Below are 23,479 nucleotides of genomic sequence, written 5' to 3' on the forward strand. Positions count from 1 at the left end.
AAAACATCAAAATAAGCAACATAGTGCAAATGTGTCAGACTTTAACTTCAAGTCCCAGTACTCCAACTTGTAAGGATCCGAGGGTAGTCCTTTCACAGTGTCCATTGTCCTTATATAAGCAGACCCCTCTTTCCGTTCTTCCTCTTTCTTCGTTGCTCCCGCAGCCAGTTAAGTGTTTTCTCTTTGCTCTTGGGTTATTGCGGTTGCCTCACTTTTGGGGTTTCTTGATTGTTGTTTCGGGATCTGTGTAAGCATTGTGGCTGTTTTCTCCACAGAGTCCCGATAGCGTCGCGGGGGCGGGTTTTCCGTCCCTTACGCGACCTTGTCCCATTGTGGTTCTGCGGCATGTATCGGCCGCTAGAGGGCACTGCAGTGTCTCGTTGGTCCTCGTGGGGTTTTCTCTTCAGAGGAGCGGCGCTGAGGAATCCAACGGACGCGGAGCCTTGCCCTCGTGCCCCCTCAGTGACGCTCGGTGTTGCCGGGTCTGTAGCCCCATTTCAGTGACACTGTCACTTTTACGCCCTCTTCAGGGTCTGTATTTGTGGTTTACCGCGTTGCTGCCGGTGTTGCCGGTTTGTGCACTCTTTAGCCCCTGGTGTGGTAGCGTGCTGTGGGGGGGCGGACCTGGTCCCATGTGGTGGGTCGGCGCGCTGTATTGCGTCCGAGTGCGCCCTGAATGGGGTCAGTTCCTGCCGCCCAAAAGCTGTACGGTCCTCCGGGCTGTTAGAATTCCTTGTACCCCCTAGAGTCTGGGGCTGTATTGTGCTGACCGTTGAGAGTCTGAGTCTGGTGTGGTCGCCTGTCTGGGTAGCTCCCATTATGGAGGATGAGTACTATGAGGAGCCCCCTTCCTACTTGAATGATGAGGAGTTCTATCAGGCAGTTGATAGTTCTATCTATAGGTGTGTGACGGAGGTGGTCGGCCCTATGGAGGACCGCCTTTCAGCTCGTATTGTCGAGGAGTGCGCCAAGTTGGCGCGTGCTGATCTTCCAGGTCCTTCGGGGAAGGGTCCTCCAGCACCGAAGAAGCCTTGCAAGGAAGGGCCGTCGGAGCGTGCCCATGGGGTGGACAAGGGCGCCTTTGAGCGTCTTCAGGGCGCTTTCTTGGCAAAGGCGACCGCGCCCCCCACGGAGCAGCCCGCCGCCCCGGTCCCGGTGGTGCCTTCGGAGGTTGCACCTTCTTCCCCGGATAGGGATTCCCCAGATACCGATGACGACGACGAGTCGGAGCGTTCCTGGCGTCCTTCGAGCTCGGCCCCGGAGTTGCCTCTGGACAGCTCCGGCATGCTGGACCCGGATGAAATCATTTATCCGCGGTCAGCGGCTTGGGCCCCGGGCGACAAAGTGGCCAAGTTCGTGGCGAGCAGGCTGCGCAAACCTCTGGAGAAGGAGGCCAGAGGGTGTCTGAGGGGGGAATGCCCTAGACCATCGTTGGAGGGCAAGGTAGCCATGACTCCAGACCTGGATGCCAAGATGGTGACGTTTCTGGCCAAGTTCATGAAGGACCCACGCAAGGGCATCGACCGTTCTTGGCGGTCCTGCCAGGATAAGCTGTTAGACGCGGTGGGTCCGATCACGAAGGTTTTGGATATGGCGGAGGAAGCAAAGGTCTCGGGTGCGACCATTGACCCTGAGGTGCTGTCTAACTGGGCACAACGGGTGATAATTTTTCTGGGTAACGCCAACTGCACCCTTTCCACAGAGCGCCGTCGGTCCTTTCTGATTAAGTTGGACCCGAAACTTGGAGATCTGGCCTCTTCGGAGGCGGGGGCTGTGGCCCAAGGGGGTCTCTTTGGCGAGCCTTTCATCAAGGAGTTGGGAAAGTTTGTGTCTACCTTTACTTCGCTGGACAAAGCCCAGTCCAGCATCAAGCGAGTTTTCCACCAACGTTTTTCCGCCGGGGCTGGTCGCAACAGGGGCCATGCGACAGGCCGTGCAGGGCAAAATGCCGACAACAGAGGGCAAGACTCCGGACGAGGGCAGTATAACACCTCTGCCAACTATACTAACTTCTACCCCACCAGGGGTCAGCGTTTTGGAGGTCGCGGATTCAAGAAAGGAGCAGGAAACAACTCCAATTCCGGTGAGTGTACTTCCTGCAGATCAAGTTTGTGTTGGCGTCCGGTTAGCGGCCTTTTGGGGGGAGTGGGCATGCCTCACCGCGGACGCATGGGTTTTATAAACCGTCCGCGGTTTCCATATAGAATTCTACGACCAACCCTTTCAGGTGAGTGCCCCTTCTCCGATGGTGTTCTCGGAGGCCGATGTGTTGTTGATCGACGAGGGGGCGCGGACTTGCTCGGCATTCCTCGGGGTTCATCAGCAACCTGTTTCTTATAGACAAGCCTGGCAGCGGGCGTCGCCCTGTCATCAACCTCAAGGAGTTCAATGGGTGGCTGGTGTATCGCCACTTCAAGATGGAGGGCATCCATCTGTTGCGCGACATTCTCCTGTCGCAGGACTGGTTGGTGCGGTTGGATTTGAAGGACGCCTATTTGGTGGTTCCCATTCATCCCCCGCACCGTCGTTTCCTGCAGTTCCTCTGGAAAGGTCGGGTTTTCGAGTTCACGACCCTTCCTTTCGGTCTGTCTTCCGCTCCGTGGTGCTTCACGAAAGTCCTGCACCCGGTAATATAATTCTTGCGCGGTCAGGGCGTCAGGCTTATCGTCTACCTGGACGACATTTTACTGCTGGACCAATGTCCTTGGAAGCTGCTCGAACACCTGCAGATGGCGGTGTCGCTTCTGCAAAGCTTGGGGTTTGTCATAAACGAGCCCAAGTCTGTTCTGGTTCCCTCTCAACGGATGGAGTTCCTGGGCTTTGTCATAGACTCTGTCGAGTCCGTCCTCAGTCTTCCGGCCCGCAAGTTGTCGAAGATCCGTCATGTGCTGCGGCAGACGGTGGGGAGGTCCCACACCTCGCTGAGGCAGATTGCCAGAGTAGTGGGCCTCTTGTCCTCTTCCATCCAGGCGATTTTCCCAGGGCCTCTGCATTACAGGGCCCTTCAGCGCCTCAAAGCGTTTCATTTGCGCAGAGGTTTGTCGTACAATCAGTTGGTTCCTCTCTCGGAGGAGGTGCAGGAGGAGATGACATGGTGGCTTTCTCACATGGAAGCCTGGAATGGTCGGGCGATCTTTGGGTCGGTCCCGGATTTAGTGATCGAGTCCGATGCCAGCAGGGCAGGTTGGGGCGCGTGCTGCGGAGAATTTTCCACAGGCGGCGCCTGGTCCCCGGAGGAGCAGAAGTTGCATATCAACTGTCTGGAACTCTTGGCGGGGTCCTTTGCGGTTCCGTGGTAGACCAAGGACACGGTGCAGTCGTGTGTCCTTTTGAAGATGGATAACGTCTCAGCCGTTCGGTATGTGAACCATCTGGGGGGTTCGCGGTCCCGTGCGCTAGCGAATCTAGCGAAGGAGTTTTGGGCCTACTGCCTGGACAATCAGGTGTCGGTGCAGGCAGAGTACCTGCCAGGTCAGTCCAATCAAGTAGCAGATTGGCATTCCAGGTATCTACGGGATTTCAGTCAGTGGAAGCTGGATGTATCGGTTTTCCGATGGCTGAACGACCTCTGGGGTCCTTTTTCGATCGACCTCTTTGCCTCACGGTTGGATCATCAACTTCCGAGGTTCTTCAGCTGGAGGCCGGATTCGGTGGCGGTGGCCACGGGCGCGTTTCTTCAGGACTGGAGTCGGGAGTCGTCTTATGCGTTTCCTCCCTTCTCCATGATAACGAGAACGGCGGCTCAGCTGCGCCGGCAGACAGGTGAGCTGGTCCTAGTGACTCCGTTCTGGAGGTCGCAAGTGTGGTTTCCAGTTCTACTGGAACTTTCCTGGGATTTTCCAATCCTACTCCCCCAGTTTCCTCACCTGCTTCTCAACCCGGATCAGGAGCCTCATCCCCTCCTCGTGCAGGGTTCTCTCTGCCTCATGGTATGGAGGCTTTCAGGGGACGCTGGTCGCTCCCAGGCCTTTCGCGACCGGCTGAAGGACTCTTGTCCAAGGCCTGGGCTCCCAGCACGTTGCGACGCTATAAGTCCGCTTGGGCCAAGTGGGTACGTTGGTGTCTTCGACATGACCTGGATCCCTTGGTCGCAGGAGTGGTTCCCATCTTAAACTTCCTAACGGAATTGGCTACGGCGGGTTTAGCGTACCGCACTATCAATGCCATGCGGTCGGCGATTTCTGCTGCGCACCTGCCGGTGAACGGTTCCCCAGTGGGAGAACATCCTTTTGTGTGCAGGCTCTTGCGAGGTGTCCGGTTGGCTTTGCCGCCGGAACCGGCTTACTCTGTCCTCTGGGACGTGAATGTGGTTTTGAATCTGTTTCTATCCTGGCAGGCTAATAGGTATTTGTCTCTGAAGGAGCTTTCGGCCAAATTGGCCATGCTGTTATGCTTGGTGTCGTGTCGCAGAGTGTCTGATGTTCGAGCTCTGGATGTGTCCGCACGGGTGTTTTCGCCTGAGGGCGTCACCTTTACGGTTGGCCGCCGTACCAAGTCTGGCTCTAGAACAGTTACATATCCTGCGTTTGTGGATGTCCCAAAATTATGTGTTGTGAACTGTTTGAAAACGTATGAGGACATGACTTGGGATCTTCGCCCTCCAGGTGAACGTCAGTTGTTGATTGCCTTGCGAAAACCACACCATGCAGTCTCTTCCCCCACTATTGCCAGGTGGGTGCGCTGGGTCATGCAGGAGGCAGGTATTGATACTAAACGTTTTGGGGCACATTCTGCCAGAGGGGCCATGGCCTCCAAGGCGTTTGCAGTAGGTGCACGCTTGGAAGACTTGATGCGTGCAGCGGAATGGTCTTCAGAGTCCACATTCAAGAAGTTTTACTTCAAGCCAGTGGTGGACATTGCCAGTTTAGTGGTGAGTAAGCTTTAAACTAGCATAATCTGAGCCTCCGGTCCTGCCATAGAATTGAAATTTGCCTAGCTAGTGTGACGGTAAGTTTCAATTCTATTAAGGACACGGAGGCAAGGATTATCCCACCCAGATCGTCCGCGTGTGACGTCCCGCCCGTATGCCAGTAAGTACGTAGGTTTCCAGTTGATGCTGTTCTTTTCATGCCTGTTGCTGTCCGTTTTGTTTTGCTGACATGCATTTGTTGGTACAACTCTCACGCAGTTGTGCTTTGTCACTAGGTAATGATGGTGCCAAACAGGACCAGTAAAGATGTTGCGTAATTCGCGAAGAAAGAGGAAGAACGGAAAGAGGGGTCTGCTTATATAAGGACAATGGACACTGTGAAAGGACTACCCTCGGATCCTTACAAGTTGGAGTACTGGGACTTGAAGTTAAAGTCTGAGACATTTGCACTATGTTGCTTATTTTGATGTTTTCTTCCTTTTTATTGTAACCGATGATGATGTTCCAATACAATAAGAGTCTTTCTGGGCTGCTGTGCGTTTTGTGTTTTAATAAATAGCGGAGAAAGAAAAGCATAATCCTCGCCTCCGTGTCCTTAATAGAATTGAAACTTACTGTCACACTAGCTAGGCAAATTTCGATTCCAGCTGGACAATTCAGGCAGAGTATCTCGAAAGAGTTGTATTATATACGCGCGGACATCCTCTCCCTCAATTTTTTCTGGGATACCTAAGACACGCAGATTATTTCTGCGTAGACGATTTTCGCAGTCTTCCAGCTTCCACCTTACATCTGCTAGTTCTGCCTCATGGGAATCAACTCGTTCTTGAGTCGCAGTGACCTCTGCTTCATTTGACACAATGCGGGCTTCTGCCTCGGTCATTCGATCGTTAAAAGAGCTAACAGTTCTTGTTAACTTGCGTACCACCCCTTGCACCTTGTGAAGTGCTGCCTGCGCCTTACGACCATCTTTAGACTTTTCTTCGCGATGTGAGGTGATGGCCTGAAGAACAGTGTCTATGCCAGAGGTTAGCGTGGTGCCCGGTTGGGCTGCATGATCTAATACCGCTGGGCGGGAGGAGGGAGGTGGGTGCATATGAGTAATAGACTGAGTTGAAGGAGAGTAATCCCAAGCCAACTCTGCTGCCCCATGACGGCTTTTTTTCTTTTTTAAAACTGTTTTCCTGCCACCCCTGGGGTCATTAAGTTTCAAGTTTTGGTCGCTCTCTGTGGTAAAGTCAAATTCAGCATCATCCTCAACATCCTCCTCTGTTTCTCCTGACCACCCAGCTTCCTCTGAAAATGAAAAAAAGTCAGTCGGATCTTTATCTGTCTCTGCTGTCTCTGCTGCTGCCCCCATTGTCTCTACACGACTGTGTTTGTGCATCTTATTTCTCTCCATAATCTCAGGAATAGCCTCGGTGGTTATTACATTGTCTCTACCAGAACCATGTATCAGCGCCACCGCGCCTGCCTGGCCCTCTGCGGTGCCTGGGGTGCTTACCAAGTTACTCACTGTACTAGGTATTTTTGCAGGCTCTAGTATCGAAGTCTCAGAGAGGACCTGGACATTTATAATTGGCAATGGGGGGGTCGTACCTTGAAGCTGAATCTCCTCCTCAGGCAGTTTGGTGTGTTCTCTTTCCTCAGGCATAGCGCTGCAGGCCTCTGTATTAAGATCTATTATCGCCAGAGCAGTGGGAGCTGTAATGCCAGAGGCAGTCTCGTGGAAGTTTTTCTAATGTGTCCTCTTATTGTTTGTTACCAGTAAGCATGAATGACCTTTCAAGAATGAATAGTTAAATCTCCTCATGTCGACAAGTCAGACTAATGTACAAACACTTTTTAGTGTCCTGGGAAGCCTCTGGCTCCAGCCCTGACAACCATAAGGCCTGACTCATGAGGAAAAAGCTTTTTGTGTCCAATCCTTACTGGAAAAGACATATCAAGTTACTTGTGATTATACTGTACTGTCTTATTAAAGCTATTTATCTGCAACCTTTTTGTAAATTAGAAACAGCGGCATGAATTGGACTAACATTCAGGTACCGAAGACAAAAAGAAGAAAAATTATATTATCCAATATCAGGCAATTATTTGTTGCTAGAGGAACAAATAATGATTTTTCTATGTAGTGCTCCTGTTCGAGGATGAGATGAATTGACAAAATCGATGCATGTCAGCGTTTTATAAGCTCACACTAAGATATGTATTTGCCATTTTTTTCATTCAAATAATTAATTGAGTCAAATGTTAGGCACTATGGCAAATGTTTTGTGAATGATTTACCAAGACATACCTGAGTACCTCCAAGTTCAAAAATCCCTTTCGATCTTGATCCTCATCTTCTTCAACCCCTCCAGAGAGGCCCTTGGTACTCTACTCGCTGATAATAACAGCTACATTCACTAACACTCTTTGACACATGACTGTACTTTAAAGTCTCTACCTCTCCAGATATCCAATGCATCAAAAATTGCCTGCACTTCATCCAGACCTTGAGGTCCAGCAGCTGCTATAAGCTCAACCCTACCAACATATAATTCCTATCTATCTATACTACTATTATAAAGAGAGAACTTGCACCTTTGGGCAAGGTAATCTCGGGAACCACAACGCCAATCTACACACCCAAGACATCTTAGAAAACCTCAGGGCAAGCAGAAGGACATAGGCTACATAAAAATTACAAAAACCTTGTTTAAAATAATAATAAATGAAAAAAAGTAGTCCCTTGCAACTAGCTCCGGCCGCGACGTCTGGGTGAGGGGAGGAGCGGCGTTCGCCAGAACCAGGAAGAGCAGACAACATGAGCGACGTCTGCGTGAGGGGAGGAGCGGCGTTCACCAAAACCAGGAAGAGCGGAGGACAACAGCGCCGGTAGGTGCTGCGGAGCAGCGAGAACTAGAGGAGCAGTGGCAGCGCGGGGAGGAGCGGCGGGAAGCGGAGGAACAGTAAGAGGTACGTTGCTGGAGATGTTGCTGGGGTGGGAGGCGGGAGGGAGTCGGCGGGTGCACCGCGCTGGCTGCTACTTAACTTAAATCGGATGTTGCTGGAGTCCGGGCGGGAGGCGGGAGGCGGGGCGGGCCAGGGGGGGCGGGAGGGAGTCGGCGGGTGCACCGCTCGACAACATGCTGCCCCAGCCACCTTCTGCCCCGGGGTAAAAATGCAGCCCCCAGCCCCCTTCTGCCCCAGGCAACGCTGGGGCGGGCTGCTAGTTAATTATAAAAGAACAAGCCACATGTGGTCCATACCGATGTGAACATGAACTGATTCAAACACAAACTTTCACCCAATACCTCTGAATCGTCCTGAACACCAAGGTCACCTTCTAACACATCACCAAACAAACCAAGATGACTTGGTACCAGCTCTGCCTACTGAAGAAAAAAACATTTGTCACAGAAAACGACCTCAGAACTGCTGTTCAAGCCCTAACACTCTCATATCTGGATGGTGAAAGCATCCTGCTCATTTGAGTCCCAGACTTCACTCTATGCTTACTTAAAGAAATGCTACACTCTGCAGACGCCTCATCAAGAAATATAATTAGGACACTCCCACCCTGATGGGGAAATTCACTGGCTCTGCTTGGCACCCTGAACCATCTTCAAAACAAGCTTTACAACCAGCTACGTCATCACCAAAGCCATCAAGCCCAGCACCACTGCCTATCTGGTTTATCCTTCCAGAAAACCTACACTAGGGGGGCACTGAAATGAATTTCCTGTAAGTATAATACACAAACAGTAATAGTAGTGGGTATCTAGTGAAATAACCCACCCCTTTTGATTTACCGGGCCACCTACCTAGCTACACATCTGGTTGACAAGCTCATACCCTCTGGTTTCTGTTGACATGCCTGCAGACAAGGCACAATGAGACTGGAAATAAAGAAAGTAGAATACAAAAAAAACAAAGCAACAGGCCTTCTCTATTTATGTACCCATGATCTAGAACTATATATGTATGTAACCTTCCGAAACGTCCAAATTCTTCTCCAGCTTAGGAACGAGCTGAAGACATACTTTTCTTAAGAAAACTGCATCCCAATGAAATTGCAGTTCACCCCCACTTTCATAACCTAGCTTCCCCTTAAATTACTTATTTACTGTAGTCTTGCCTTTGAGCACCTACAGCACTCTCCTGCTTACTGTGTTGGTCTGCACTATGCAAATACCACATTCATATATATATATGTGGCGCTTCCAAGTGTGATCTGCTGATATTGGTGGCTGCACGAAGGGGTCAAGAAACCTAATATTTTAAAAATATGGACTTGCAGGCAAAACCGAAATAGACATTAATTCGAACTCACGGGACTGGTTGGAACAGCCGGTTTTCATTTGAGGTGACAACAGCATTTCCAGGTTGTACCACTGCAACCTTGTGGAATGCTGGGAGTTGCAGTCTATGTGAATGGCTATGAATTTGTTCTCCAATAGAAATCTAGCCTGATGTTTCCTCCAATGAAGGAGAGGCAGCTTTGTGTTAAAAAACGGTGGAGGAAAACCTGTGACCCATGCATCTAATGAAAGCACACCTGCTGAAACGCGCCCTGCACTTTTGAAATAAAGTGCATTTTCTGTAGCCCCGCTGCGTGCTCAAGGAAAACTGCAATGTTGTCTGCAATCAAGGTACTTAATTTATACATGTGGCACCTGTTTTTCAAAGATTTTTCTTTGCTTAGATGTAATGTATGCGTGACGCACTCTTGGAGTACTCCTGACAAACTCTAAGTGGCACTACATCGTGCAAGGGCGCTGTGTGAATCAGGCCTGTAATATCATCCATCCTTCTAGCTACATTCCAGCGAAAAATACATCTTTCTACAAATAGCACCGCAGCTTTATTTGTGTTTTATCTATATTCAGAAACTTGGTGAGAGTAACTTTCTTGCACTGATGAGACGCATCTTTCATGCAGGTGGTTGGTTAATGCCAAGTGATGGGGTGACATGTCACAGTCTTGGTCCTTACATTGCCATTGTTGAACGAAAAAACACAAATAAATACCCATGCTGTAAAAACAACATGCACAACTTGAGACTAATGAAATGACAAACACGTTTGAGTTTACCCAGGCTTCACACAATATTTTCTTGCCACCTACGATAATACTACCCCCAAGAGGAATGCAGACGATAGCACAGCTCATGCTGTTCTTAAACTGGCCCAAAGTGTATATGATTGGTCAAGCCAAGGGTGGTTTTGGTTGTTTTTTGCTGATTCTCTACATTCACTCTTTTCTCAATACTGGCCTAAGCCTAAACAACTTGTATACTTGCTTCTCTCATGAAAGCAGTTGGTAATTCACGGTGACAAGCTGGTATTATCAAGGTCATCAGGAGAGAGATAATAAACAAAGGCCACACAGACACTGACACCATTGTTAGACTCTTCAGTCTGCTGCAGACACTGCACCCTCACGAGGGTCCATTAATTACCCTCTAACAGAATCCTCTATGACTGAAAATCCCGGAAAATACCGGGTATTTTACGTAACTTATGTTTTTTCTATTCTTGCCAATGATATTCATACCAGCTCACCAGAGGTAAAACACCTCTTGCCCCCCCCCCGCCAAAAAAAAGAACCAAAAAAGGGACGGTGTAAAATTAAAAAAAGTCCCTCTAATGGCACCTATCCAGAGTTAATATCATCTCAAGCACCGCGTGTCAAGCAGATCATCAGAAGTATCATCATATTTAACACAAAAGTACTAGTACCCCCCTCCTCACCAATGCTATCTGCACACTACATACACAATTATGCTCCTTCTTTCATCTCCACCCTGGTCAGGTCTAAGTAATCCGAATGTGCATGCAATAAACATTCTAAATTCAATATATCAACCATAGGTGCCACATTGTATCTTCTGTTTCTGCTACTTCAAATTGTGTGAGTCATCCATTTTTTAGGAAGATGTTCCACTTTTATACATCTTAAATCATGGCAACTAAAAGCAGCCAAAAATGGTGACATCAACAAATAGCCTACAAATTGAAACTGGGAATTGGTCAGTTTGAATCCACCTTGGACGGCCCACAGCAAAACAGCAACGTCCCATGTATGCACTTTTATTTGGTTAACTTCAGTTGCCTTTGACTTTTGCCTAAACCTGACGTTCAATACCCTTCCTGCTGCTTCTCTGAACATGGTGTCTTCTCTAGATAATTTTTTCCGGTACCGGAAGCATTTGTCAGCGTGGACAACGTTTAACGCACACAAATTTCGACCCTTATTATTTTACCATGAGACAATCATGCTGCAGCAGCTTCCAGTTCTGTTCCCATCATTACTGACTTACTGCTGCCCAGCATATACCACAACCCACAAATGCAAAGCAGTGTTTTTTTATGCTAACGACCTGATAATTTGTCAGAGATGACATTGTTATGCTCTGCATCTATTTATGGTGTATGCAGATTGTTGTAGTGGAAAGTGTAGAATGTTATTCTTATGGCTCCACTGCTGAAGTTCGTTGAGGGTGCATTCCACTGGGTGACAGCTGGCGCGCATCCGGATGAGACGGCAGCGTGGGCTTCTTTACTGCATATAACTTCTGTTTGATGAATTCCATTCAAGTTTGAAACTTACCTGCTAGGGGCTTCCTTCGCCGTAACATACTTTGGGATGAGCACGACCCACTGCACAGAGACGCGCTTCCAGTCACGGTTTTGGTGAGGTATGTACGTTGTTGCTGTCTGTTCCAGGTGAGGGCGGCTGCAGTTTCCTTGTGGGTTCCAGGCCCATTCTTTTACCTAATTTCAGCACAGAACATTTGTTGCAGGGGCGTCTCCTATGCTGCGACACTAGACTATGCAACTGCCCTTTGCGGTTTAGACTGGCTCCAGGGAGCACGTACGTACGCCAAAGCCGTCAACATTCAAGTATCACCATCACGCTCTGCATTACGTTTTGCCACCATTTTTTATTTTCCAGCTCTATTATGGTTTGTGTTCCAACGTAAGGCTGCCATCTTAGTCAAGAAGCAACAGAATCTCTTTGGAATGGTGCTTAAGTTGGGGGCTAGTGAACAGGACAGTTATCAAAGACATACTGTCATCAGATCCTTTCGAGGTGAGTTTCCTAATGTCTTTTCCCCCAGCTTGGGGAGGATCATCGGTTTCAAACATGAAATAAACTCTTTTCACAATAGCACAAAGGTGGTATGCCTAGTTATGAATGCACATCTCGGCAATATAAATGGCAAGTACTAACAATTCCAAGAGGTATGGTATGGTGCTCTCCAGGTAAAAAAGTATCTCTCCACCCTTAGAGAGACCCACGACAAACCCCATGAGAAAGAATTTTCCTGTCAGGTTCACAATGCTAAACACACATGCCGTGGCACACAGATTGAGTCTCCAAAAAACGTAAGGCCAAAAAGTGACATGAATAGTATCAATGTAAGTCCATTAGATTTTTCAGTTTTTTCTTATTCCTTTAATTTTCTTTTCTTGATCTCAGTTGTCCACATACAAAAACACACTGGCAGACAACAAGTGTTTTGTCCAGCAGGACTTTTTCAAGGCTAAGATCCAATAATATGTATGTCCGGAATCAAAGTAGGACAGTGCACTGGAAGTGTAAAAAATGTACACGTGACGTAATCTGAACCTATAAAGAGAAGACGATCCGCAGGGGCAAGTTTTCGTCCTCTAGGTTCTTTCAGGGTGACCAACAGCAGCATACATACACAATATAGAGGATCCTATGGGTTGTGTCTAATATGACTGTGAGAGGGATGGGTGGAAGAAGAAGCGAGGAGGCCGGATAATGGGCTCAATTATGTAATTTTATTTGAGGTTACAGAACTAAAATAAAAGTAAATATGGGAGAGTTGCAGTCATCTTCTCTCCTGGATGATGCCTGGGTTGTCATTCCTTGGATCCTTGGCCGTTCTTCTGCTTGGGTGAGGGAAAGGTGGTCCCAGGATGCTCTCAGGAGGGAGACAAGCAACACAGGAAAGAAGCGGTTAAATAAAGTCTATCCTTGTACTGGTTTGGAAGGACAGAACCCTTCACCGATTAAAGGAGCCCGTAGGGGTACAGCGTATATCCAAAAAAAAACAAAAGAGAGAAGGGCGGAATGTGAGGGAGAAATGCGGTGTCCGCGAAAAGAAAAGAGATTCGAATCCCTGATCGGGTGTGGCATAACACTTTGAGATGCCTCTGAACCAGCACAGCCGGTCCACACAGAAGCGGCATGCAACAGTGGTGAGGTCAACAAGTGGCAAGGTGATGTATCGTGAGGAATAGGGGTAGGTGTGGGAGACGGTGGACGACACACACACAGTGAATATATTTAGTGAACCCTTACACTAACCTCCCCACCAACCAGTCACTCCCTCCCTTCACTCCCTCCCAAGCCACGTACCACATCAGCTACAGCTCTGCTGAGCAGCGGGGGCTCTCCGGCGTCCTCCAGGGGCATCCTCCACTCCTCCGTCTCCTTCCGGGTCCTGGAGGTTGGAGCCCTCAGTGGTTTTCTTCTTGTCACTCTCCAATCTCTGCTCTCGGCATGGCTTTTGCAGCATGGCGTCTTCCTGTAGCCCGGCGTCTTGCTGTAGCGCAGTGTCTTCCTAAAGCACAAAGTCTTCCTGTTCCTCCCTTTCCTCTGAGGACCACGACTCACCTCCCTGGTTCTCAGGTTCTGCCTTTAGTGGGCATGGCCCCACCCCTCCGTGTCTCGATTGGTCTTGACATCCCTGTAGGCAAGTAGAGGTAGGGGGTGTTAACTCCTGCTTTCCCGGTCCAGGTGGAACGTTATGTGCGGTTGCAGTGTCTGGGGGATTTAAGGGCAGGAGCGATATTGTGGCATCCCCGTCAACCCTCTCACATCCCACTTTCCTAACTTTCTTGCCAGCAAGAAAAAGGTCAAGGGAATGGCTTTGACAAGTAATCTGCATTACCTGTTCCTTCCCTTTTCGATGTAGAGTGATAAACCAGAATGGTTGAAGGGCTAGGAACCACCTCATGACCCTGTCATTATGGCCCTTGTTGTGGGACAACCATTCTAAAGGGGCGTGGTCAGTTTACAGCGTAAATTATTTTCCTTCTAGGTAGTATTGGAGCGATTCAATTGCCCACTTAATGGCTAAGGCTTCTTTTTCTATCACCGAATAATTATTTTCCAGAGGGAACAGTTTTCGGCTAATATATAGTATAGGCCGTTCTTGTCCATGGGGTCTATCTGGGACAGTACAGCACCTAGCCCTTGTTCTGGTGCATCAGTTTGAAGGATGAAGGGCTTTCTGTAATCGGGACTTAGGAGCACAGGTTTGGAGGTAAGGGCCTGTTTTAGAGTCCGGAATGCCAACTGGAGATGCAGGGAAGGGTATTGTAACTCTATTTCGGTGTTTTTATGCTTCTGCAGGAGGTTGGGTAAAGGGACTGCTGTTTGAGAGAAGTCGAGAATAAGATGTTGATAATATCCCAGGATACCCAGGAAGGCCCTCAGCTCTCTGTTGATGCAGGGAAAAGGGATGTCTGCGATTTTTTCTTTCTGGGCTTTGATGAGCCCTTTCCCCAATAAATACCCAACGTATTTCACGGACCTAGAGGCCAACCAACTTTTAGTGGGGTTGATGATAAGGCCACCCTCTCCTAAGATCCGGACAACCGTGGTTAGGTGGTTTAGGTGTTGTTCCCATGTGCTGCTATGAATGACTATGTCATCGATACTCGGCACAGGGTCTGAGTAGAGTATTCATTAACCTTTGGAACGTTGCAGTGGCCATATGCAACCCAAAGGGCAGCACAGTTGAACTCATACAACCCTCCAGGGGTCGAGAAGGCTGTTTTTTTTCTTTGTCTGTTTCTGTTAAGGGGACCTGCCAGTATCCTTTACTTCAGTCCAACTTGCTGATGTTCTTTGCCTTGCCTAACCTCTCAACCTCTCATCCATCTTGTCTACCCGAGGTAGGGGGTGTGTGAAAATCTATGCAAAATGTTATGTATCCATCAGGTTTCGATACTAACACGATGGGTGAATTCCATTCACTTTGGATGGCTCTATGACACCCATGTGAAGCATCTGTTGTATTTCCTGCTCCACAGCCTGCCTACGAAACTCGGGAATGCGATGTGGACGTAACCTCACCTGCTTTCCATGCTGCGTAATGACGGCATGGTCAATCAGTTTGGTCCTCCCTCGGGAGGTGGAAAAAACTGCCTCAAAAGGTCTCAAGCAGTAATCCAGGGCGTTTTTCTGTTCCTCGGTTAGCTCCGGATCTGTGCTTTGGAGATAAGGCGCCAAGGAGTCCGCAGACAGGGCCACAGGGATGGGTACAGCCCCGTTCCATTGTTTTAACAGGTTTATGTGAAAGATCTGTGTGTTATTTTTATCTCAGGGATCCATCTTGTGGCGGTAGGTGACTGGTGTGACTACCTCAACAACCCAAAGGGACCCTGCCATTGACCCAACAACTTAAGGTCGGAATTAGGCATCATGAGTAGGACGTGGTCACCCACCCTCAGGGTACGTGCATGAGTTGTTTTGTCATATTCTCTTGTGCGTTTTCTAGATTTATTCTACATATGTTTCTTATTTCCTGAAGATGGGTTTTTAGGTTCATGACACATTCAGGGAGGGGTTTGGTCCCTTCGGGTCTTTCTTCTCACTCCTCTCCGGCCATGTCAAGTAAGGTACGGGGTTGCTGACCATATAGTAACTCGAGTGGTGAGTATCCGGTGCTTCTCTGGGGTTTGCAATTGATAGCAAACAGTGCAAGGGGTAGCATATCCTCCCACCAGCGGGTCTCAAGGTCTAACAGTTCTTCAGGGTGGTCTTGAGGGTGGCGTTGTATCGCTCTACCAACCCATCCATCTGGGGGTGGTAGGCCGCCGTACGTATCTGTTTTATTTTTAGCTGGGAGCACACCTGTTTCATGAGTTGGGAGACAAAGGGTGGTCCCTGATCGGTTATTACTTCCCTAGGGAACCCCACCCGGGAGAAGACGTTCACCATGGCCTTGGCTATCTGTTGGGCATTAAGATGTTGGAGGGCCACTGCTTCGGGAATACCTCCACCCACTGTGGGAGGGGAGTAAGGGACCAATAATATCCATCCCAACACAAGAGAATGGTTCTTCAATAATAGGCAAGGGATGCAAGGGAACCTTAGGGGGTCGATACCTACTGTTCTTTTGGACAATGGGGCACTTTTTACAATATTGACGGATCTGCTGGTAAATGCCTGGCCAAAATAATTTTCCCAGGATGTCTTTTTCTGTCTTTTCTTCCCCAAAGTGTCCCCCCAGTAAATGGCTATGTGCGAGGAACATCACCTTCTCACGATAGGACTGGAGTATCAGCTACTGGTGCAGATGATTCTTTCCCCCTTATCTATAGATCAGCCCTCCTTTGGTAAGGACTGGGAACCTACTTGGGTAGGGTTCTCGACGTCTGTGGCCTGGTTCCAAGCTTCTCTTAATGATAGATCTTCCCTCTGGGCAGCGAAGAAACCCCCTATCATACTGCCAAAGGGGTTCTTCATTGGTCTGGGTTAAGGCAATCCTAGTCCAGTCTCTTTTTTCCCTTTTCTTCTGGTTCCTACTTTTCGGGGTTTTCTCTGACGGTTTGCCCAAAACAGGTTCCCCTGCAAAAGGAGCAGATTTGCACCAATCATCCCTATCAACATCTTGATCCGGTACCACTGTAGATAGGTGGGGATAGTCGGAGCCCAGGACTAACGGCTGTGGTAGGCGAGGTACCAACACTACACGCAGTGACACGGGTTGATAGGAGGCCCCATGTTGTATTTGCACATCGTAGTGGGATACCGTTTATTGTCACCATGGACGCAATGGATATTAACCTCTCCCGTGGTTCTGGTGATCCCTCTTGGTATAGCAGATGGTTGTATCACACTTTGGAGGCAACCTGTGTCCATTAGTGCCCTTCTATTTTCCTCATTTACCCTGACGGTTCTATGATAGAGGGGTTTCTTTCCCATGGGGTTACAGTAATAAGACCGGGTGAGTCCAACCTTCATTGGTACCTCCTTCTGAAGACACACCCAGGCAATGTGGCCATAGGCACCACAGGCAAAGCACTAAGCTCCGGGATGGGGAGTGGATGATCGGGGAGAAGGAGGTACAGGGTGTGGGAAAACCATCACCGTTTTTGGACGACATGGTGGAGGCGGCTTGTTAGCCAAGCCAGACCCCAACCTGATGCTTTCCAATGTAGCTCTTCTTTGCTTCGCTGTAATTCTTGTGCTCGGAGGAAGGCACACAAAGCGGTAGAAAAGGGGGTGGGGATGGACGGAGCATCTGATCCAATCAAACACTCACACCCAGTCAACAGATCTGGGTTTAATCCATCACCGTTCTTTAGCCCACTCTGCCACCCCAGTTCAGACATGGCCATTTCGCAAATCAGTCTAACCCTGTGCCTCATGGGAACAGTCTAGCCGGAACTGCCAAGCCATGCCTTCCCTGGACCGGAAACAAACTTCTGAGGACCGGTTTCTGGCATTTCAGCCGTCTTCAGCCCGGCTTGCTTGAATCCAGTGCAAAGTGAGCAAGGGACTCACATCTGAGCATACCATGCCAACTTATGGCGAACAACGCGGTACAAAAGGGGGTGGTGATGGACGGAGCATCTGAACCAATCAAACACTCACACCCAGTCAACAGATCTGATTTAATCCATCACTGTTCTTTAGCCCACTCTGCCACCCCAATTCAGACATGGCCATATGCAAATCAGTCTGACCCAGTGCCTCATGGGAACAGTCCAGCCCGAACTGCCAAGCCATGCCTTCCCTGGACCGGAAACAAGCTTCCGAGGACCGGTTTCTGGCATTTCAACCGTCTTCAGCCCGGCTTGCTTGAATCCAGAGGCAAAGTGAGCAAGGGACTCACGTCTGAGCATACCCTGCCAAATTATGGCGAACAAAGCAGTACAAAAGGGGGTAGGATGTTCCCATGAGGCACAGGGTCAGACTGATTTGCTGAGTGGTGGCAGAGTGGGCTAAAGAACGGTGATTGATTAAACCCAGATCTGTGAGTGGGTGTGAGTGTTTGATTGGTTCAGATGCTCCGTCCATCACCACCCCCTTTTGTACCGCAGAGGAAGGCACCAGCAATCTCAACGGCCCTCTCAAACGTTAACTGGGTATGTTGTCTAACCCATTTCTGTGCTGCTGAATATAAGTAAGAGAGGAACTGTTCTAAATATATCTTTTCCATTATTTCCTCTTTGGTTGACATCAGGGATTTCAACCACCGGTTGGTCAGGTCCCAGATACAATAGGATAGAGCGCGTGGTGTCTCTTGAGGACCTTCTTTTATCTGGCGTAAACAGATTCTATATGTCTCTTTGTCCAAACCCAACCACTCTAGAATGTTTCCATTCACGTCCTCATACGGGGTAATACCAATGGGGTTTGCCTCCTGATAGGTGGCCTGCATGTCACCTGTTAACAGGGCTCCTAGGTACTGCCCCCATTTATCCTCTGTCCATCCTGCGGTACAGGCTATCCGCTCAAAGTTAGAAAAAAAAATTGGGGTCCTCCCCACTGACGTATTTTTGCCGGACCAATGATGGTAGTGGGGAAAAACCTCTCTGTTGTCCCAGGGTATCGGCCAACCGACCAATCGTCGTTTCCTGGGCTTGATTCTGTTCCGTTAGGGTCTTATGCAGTTTCTCCCTGTCCTCTTCAGCAATGGCCAGGAATCTCTCCATGACTGTGAAAGCTGACGAAATTGATGTACATAGACAGCATTCATTTCCCTTCCTCTCCCACTCCTCTCCCTGTGGGCACCATGGATACTGTAAATTATTGACCGTATCACCCTGCCAGTAAGAGCCCGTACCCCTATGCATATGTACAGCCATTCTAGGCACCATGGCCTTTTTACCCATTGGAATCCCCGGCTTCCCTCCTGCGCGTATCTTGCACCCCCTCTCTCATGTATAGACCATGAAACCCTTTTCCTTTGCGCGACCCTGATGTGAAAGGCAACCCTCCTGCTTGACCCAGGCATTCCCCATTTCCCCCTCGAAGAAGCATCCTTCGCCTCAGCTGACATAGCCCCCCCCAGCTGTATCTGACTGCCCCTGTTCTCTCATGTACAGGTCATAGGATCTCTCTCTCCCTCTCTCTCTGTGCAACCCTGGCCCTGCGCGCACCCTGACCCCCTCCTTCTCCTCACATGAGCAAGTCATAAACCCTCTTCTTCCGCAAGGCCCTGTCCTTGAGAGTCACGGGCGCGCCTGACCAACACCTCCTTCCCTTCCATGAATGCCCCTCTGTTGACAAGCCTTCCCTCCGCGCTCGATTGTCCACGTGGCATGAATACCACTCCTTTGATGACCCCTTCCCCTGAGTCCGGCTGACCACACATGTCCGAGGCCATCACCTAAGCCAGGAGATACCATTTACTGCCCTCATTGTATGAAGTCACCCCTCTTCAAAGGATCCACTATTGGTCCTAGCCACCCCACCCCCTGGGCTATGATCAGGCGTACACATCCTACAAACACTCAGCTGCGTGATTGCCCTCTCCTCTTATCAGCAGGTCAAGGGTCCCCATTGTGAACGTATGTGGAGTAGGATCATCACGAGGATTATAGGGATGTCTTTCTTTTGCATCATACTGTCCTGATTGTACCATCAAATGTTTTGTAAAGTATAAAAGCAAGAGTCTCAGCTCACTTGTTAGAGCACCTCCCGAAAGACACTGTGTTTCGTGTCCGAAATGACTGGCTCTCCTCATGAGAATTAAACTCTGTTCTTGATTCCTGCTTCCAGCGCCCGTCTCTTTATTTTGGTAATTATTCAACATGGGAACTAAGAGGCGGTTTGCGCCAGCGGCCTGGGCATCGATAGGATTATGGGCTCATTTTCCACAATTGGCGTCCCAACGCGGGGTCCATCAGTGACATAGGGTTCGGTAAGAGAGATCCAGACGAAGAAGTGAACATCTAAATGATCGGGGTATGCCTGCCTTGAGAGGGCCCTCGCCCGGCTGCCGATCGACAGAACTTCACCAATTCTGAACGGACCTCTCTTGAGTGACCTATTGTCCTGACTGGAATCCCACAGGAATGCTACATGGAGTAAGAGAACGATCGGGCGCTGGAGGAGGGAGTCGAAGAACTGTCCGTATGGTCCGGTCCGGGTAAGATTAAGTAGGGTGTTTTTACGCCTGATTGGTAGGGTGGTTCTATCCACCTGATTGATTGATTGATTGTATTGAAATCGGTATTTGTATACTGATATTGTATTGGTTGGTATTGGTTCATTTAGCCTTGAAGGCTACTTGACATATTGGTTCTCTTTTGAGAACGAGACATTCTCTGTTTGCAAACAGCGGCGAATAGGAACGTCGTCCCTCTTTGCAGATAGAGAAGGGTAGGTAATGCAGACTTTTGTCCCCGTTGTAATCCGTCATGCCTACTTTTCTCCCCACTGATTGTTTGAAGTCGATTAATAATCGATTGTTGCTCTTTGAGATCTTCCCTGTCCACAAACAGAGACGAATAGGAATATTCTGTTCCCTTTATGGATAGCGAAGGGCAGGTAATGCAGACATTTGTCCCCGTTGTAATCCGTCATGCCTGTTTTTCTCCCCATTGATTGGTTGGTTGCCTGGACATTGTTGTCCCAGGAATTGTTTCGTTTGAGGTATTTTCTATTTGCAAACAACGTGAAATAGAAATATTCTGTCTAGTCTTTGCAAGTAGAAAAGGGTAGGTTATGCCCCTTTGTGAATTCGTCAGTCCTACCCACTCCCCACTGGTTGGTTATTGGGGGGTAGCTCGCATGGTCCGCCCAGGAGACTACCCTTATGGAGGACATATGCTCCCCGCTCATGGGCCATTTAGTAGAAATAGACCGACTGGTCCGTCCAGGAGGCTACCCTAGTAAATGGAAGTACATCGCTCGGTCCGTCCAGGATGATACCCTAATGAAGGAATATATGTTCCCCTTTTGATCGATAATCTCGTTCCACCCCGGACCATTTATTGGAGGGAACTCGTCTGGTCCGTCCAGAAGTACCCCCTAGTGAAAAGGACGCATAAAAAATATGAAGTGATCACCGTTCCCTACTAACAGAAAGCTTTAGCTCGAAACACGCTAAGGAAGAGAAAGAAAAATAAAAAGAAACCAGGCTAAGTCAGTAACCCCCTGATGAGCTTTTGACTTCACCAAAAATAAGAAACATTAGAAATAGTTCGTAATAAGAAATGTAAAATGGCGAAAAGGTTTGATAGCAGAACATAGCCACGAGGTAGCTAGGCTTCACTGCCTATTCCTGCTCCCAACATGTCTGCCTCATTTCCCACCACGCCCAAATAACGGTCACATGAAATAGAAAGCAAATCAATAGGTACCTACCCCCATTCCGGAAGCTCCCGAAGTGCAACGGGTCCGCGGTTACGCCCATCCGGAAGGCGAGGCCTCGTGGCACGAGGGGCTCGCCTGGCCACGGTCAGGAGGAGATGATGTTGGGCAGGCGGTCCAAAGAATGGCAGAGACCTCTCCTTCTCTCCTCTCCTGCTGCCCTGCAGGCCACGGGGGGGGGGGGGCTGTCTTGCCTCAGCCACCGACCACCCCCCCCCTTCTGTCTCTCGCCTGGTCCGACCCACGAAGAAGGCCGAAGCCGGGGGCGAGAACGGCGGCAAATCAAGTAGTCCCGCCACATGCCAAATTCGCCACCTGCCATCGCCTGCATAGTTACAGGTGGTCCCGCCACGTTTCGGGTCCCTGGAGAGTTGGAGGTAGTCCCGCCACATGTTAAAAAGGGAAGGGGGGGGCTGTCTTGCCTCAGCCGCCGACCACCCCCCCCCCCCATCTTCAATGGCTGGCACGGCCAATATCGATGCGACGGAGCCGAGGAACGGCGCGGGGTCGCTGGAAGGGGGAGGTGGCGCGAACGACCCTCCCCCACCTCCCTCCAGGTGGAGGCTTCCAGCGACACCCCAACACTCTTTGCTTAAAGAGGGTCAACATCAAAAAGCGGTCTTCTGCCCAGGACGGGCACACGCTCCATATCGTCTCTCCTCGACCTTGAAGATTCTATAAGAGCCGGGGGGCCCCCGACCCCCTGCATGGGTGCCCCCGCCCCCTTCGCTGGGAACCACAACATCGGAACAACTCCTGCCGGCACCAGCCTCGGATCGGAAATGGCTAAAATGCCGCCACGGCACAGGCTTGTTCAGTTCCGGAGGAACACCAGGATGACCCGGTAGGAAAATTGTTGCCGCCCTTCCCACTCTTTTGACTCATGGTCCATTTGTTAGACTGTTAACCACATAGCACAAGACTTTTTGAACTGCCAACGGAAAGTTCTGGGCCAACCATGCGAGACTAGAGACACTCTGACTGTGCTGGAACTGGCCTGACCCCACCCAAAATGGCGCCGACACAAAATGAGACGTTTTTAATGAACTTTGTTGCACCCTGATTGCGCAAGCTTTTTGCCCCGAGATATATATATAACGTTTTGGATAATGAAAGTAGATATGAAGGATATTGAGTATGTGCTTGGACAATGAATTGACTTAGGGTGGGTACTGATTATGAGTTGGAAAATGAATTGGTGTAATTTAGGTAATGAATGAACATTGGATAATGTATTTATGAATTTATTAAAGATGAATTACTGACATGCATCATGTTTGCTCTGTAGGGGAGTTTAATACGATTTTATTGCACTGCCGCACTTTATGCAACGAACTGCCACCAGCCTTGTTCTCCTTATGTACAGTTCCAATCTGCTCCGTGGCTAGTCCACTGGGTTGTAGGCCTGTATTTATACGTCAACACTTTTTATTAAAAGTATTTTGAAAACGAAAGCATAGTTGTAGCGGTTGCATTAATGAGTTTTGAATGTATTACTACTGTGAGCAACGAGAAAGTATGACGAAGGTTAAAGGTTAAAAAGGACCCGATATTTAGCAGCCACACTATGTGTCACAGGCAGCCGGAAAAGTGCTTTAGAAGACCTAAAAACGACACCACAGAAATGCCACCTGACCGCCACCCTTGTACCCGATAAAAAGGGGTTACGACCAAGTAACTCATGTAGATACGCAGATCGTCAATGATTATCTGTCTGACATTTCTGGTCCCTCTGGGCTTAAACGCCGTGATGGTAGGGAAATGCACTACGTGGAGATAGGTCGAGTATGTGGTAGGTAAAAACATTTCCGGATTACTGCATGTTGATGAGGTTTGAATATTGCCCCCCCCACCCCTTCTTTCTCCTCCCTTCTGCAGGTCACGTCGGAACCTTGGCTGATGTATGGAAGGACGATGATCGAACCGCCAATGAGAAGGGGAAGAAGGGAATATGAGCATGGTCCTTATGACAAATAAAAGTTTTTAAAGGACGTAGACTTAAACATGACTGTTCCTCCTTAGAACATAGCAACGGGAGGATGGACTGACATAGAGACTGGACAAGTACTGAATGACGAAAAAAAAAATTTGACTAGAAACGACGCGTTAAATAATGTAACTGGATGTTTTGACTAGGTAGGGAAAGGACAAAGAAAAATTGTACGGGTAAGGGTTGCCACGGCACCACCCGCCTAGGAAGTTAGAAATGTTGCCGATGTTCAAAATGCACTGCCCCCTTTCTCACACTCT

This window comes from Lissotriton vulgaris, chromosome 11 (genome assembly GCF_964263255.1).
Source record: "Lissotriton vulgaris chromosome 11, aLisVul1.2, whole genome shotgun sequence".
NCBI classification, from domain to species: domain Eukaryota; kingdom Metazoa; phylum Chordata; class Amphibia; order Caudata; family Salamandridae; genus Lissotriton; species Lissotriton vulgaris.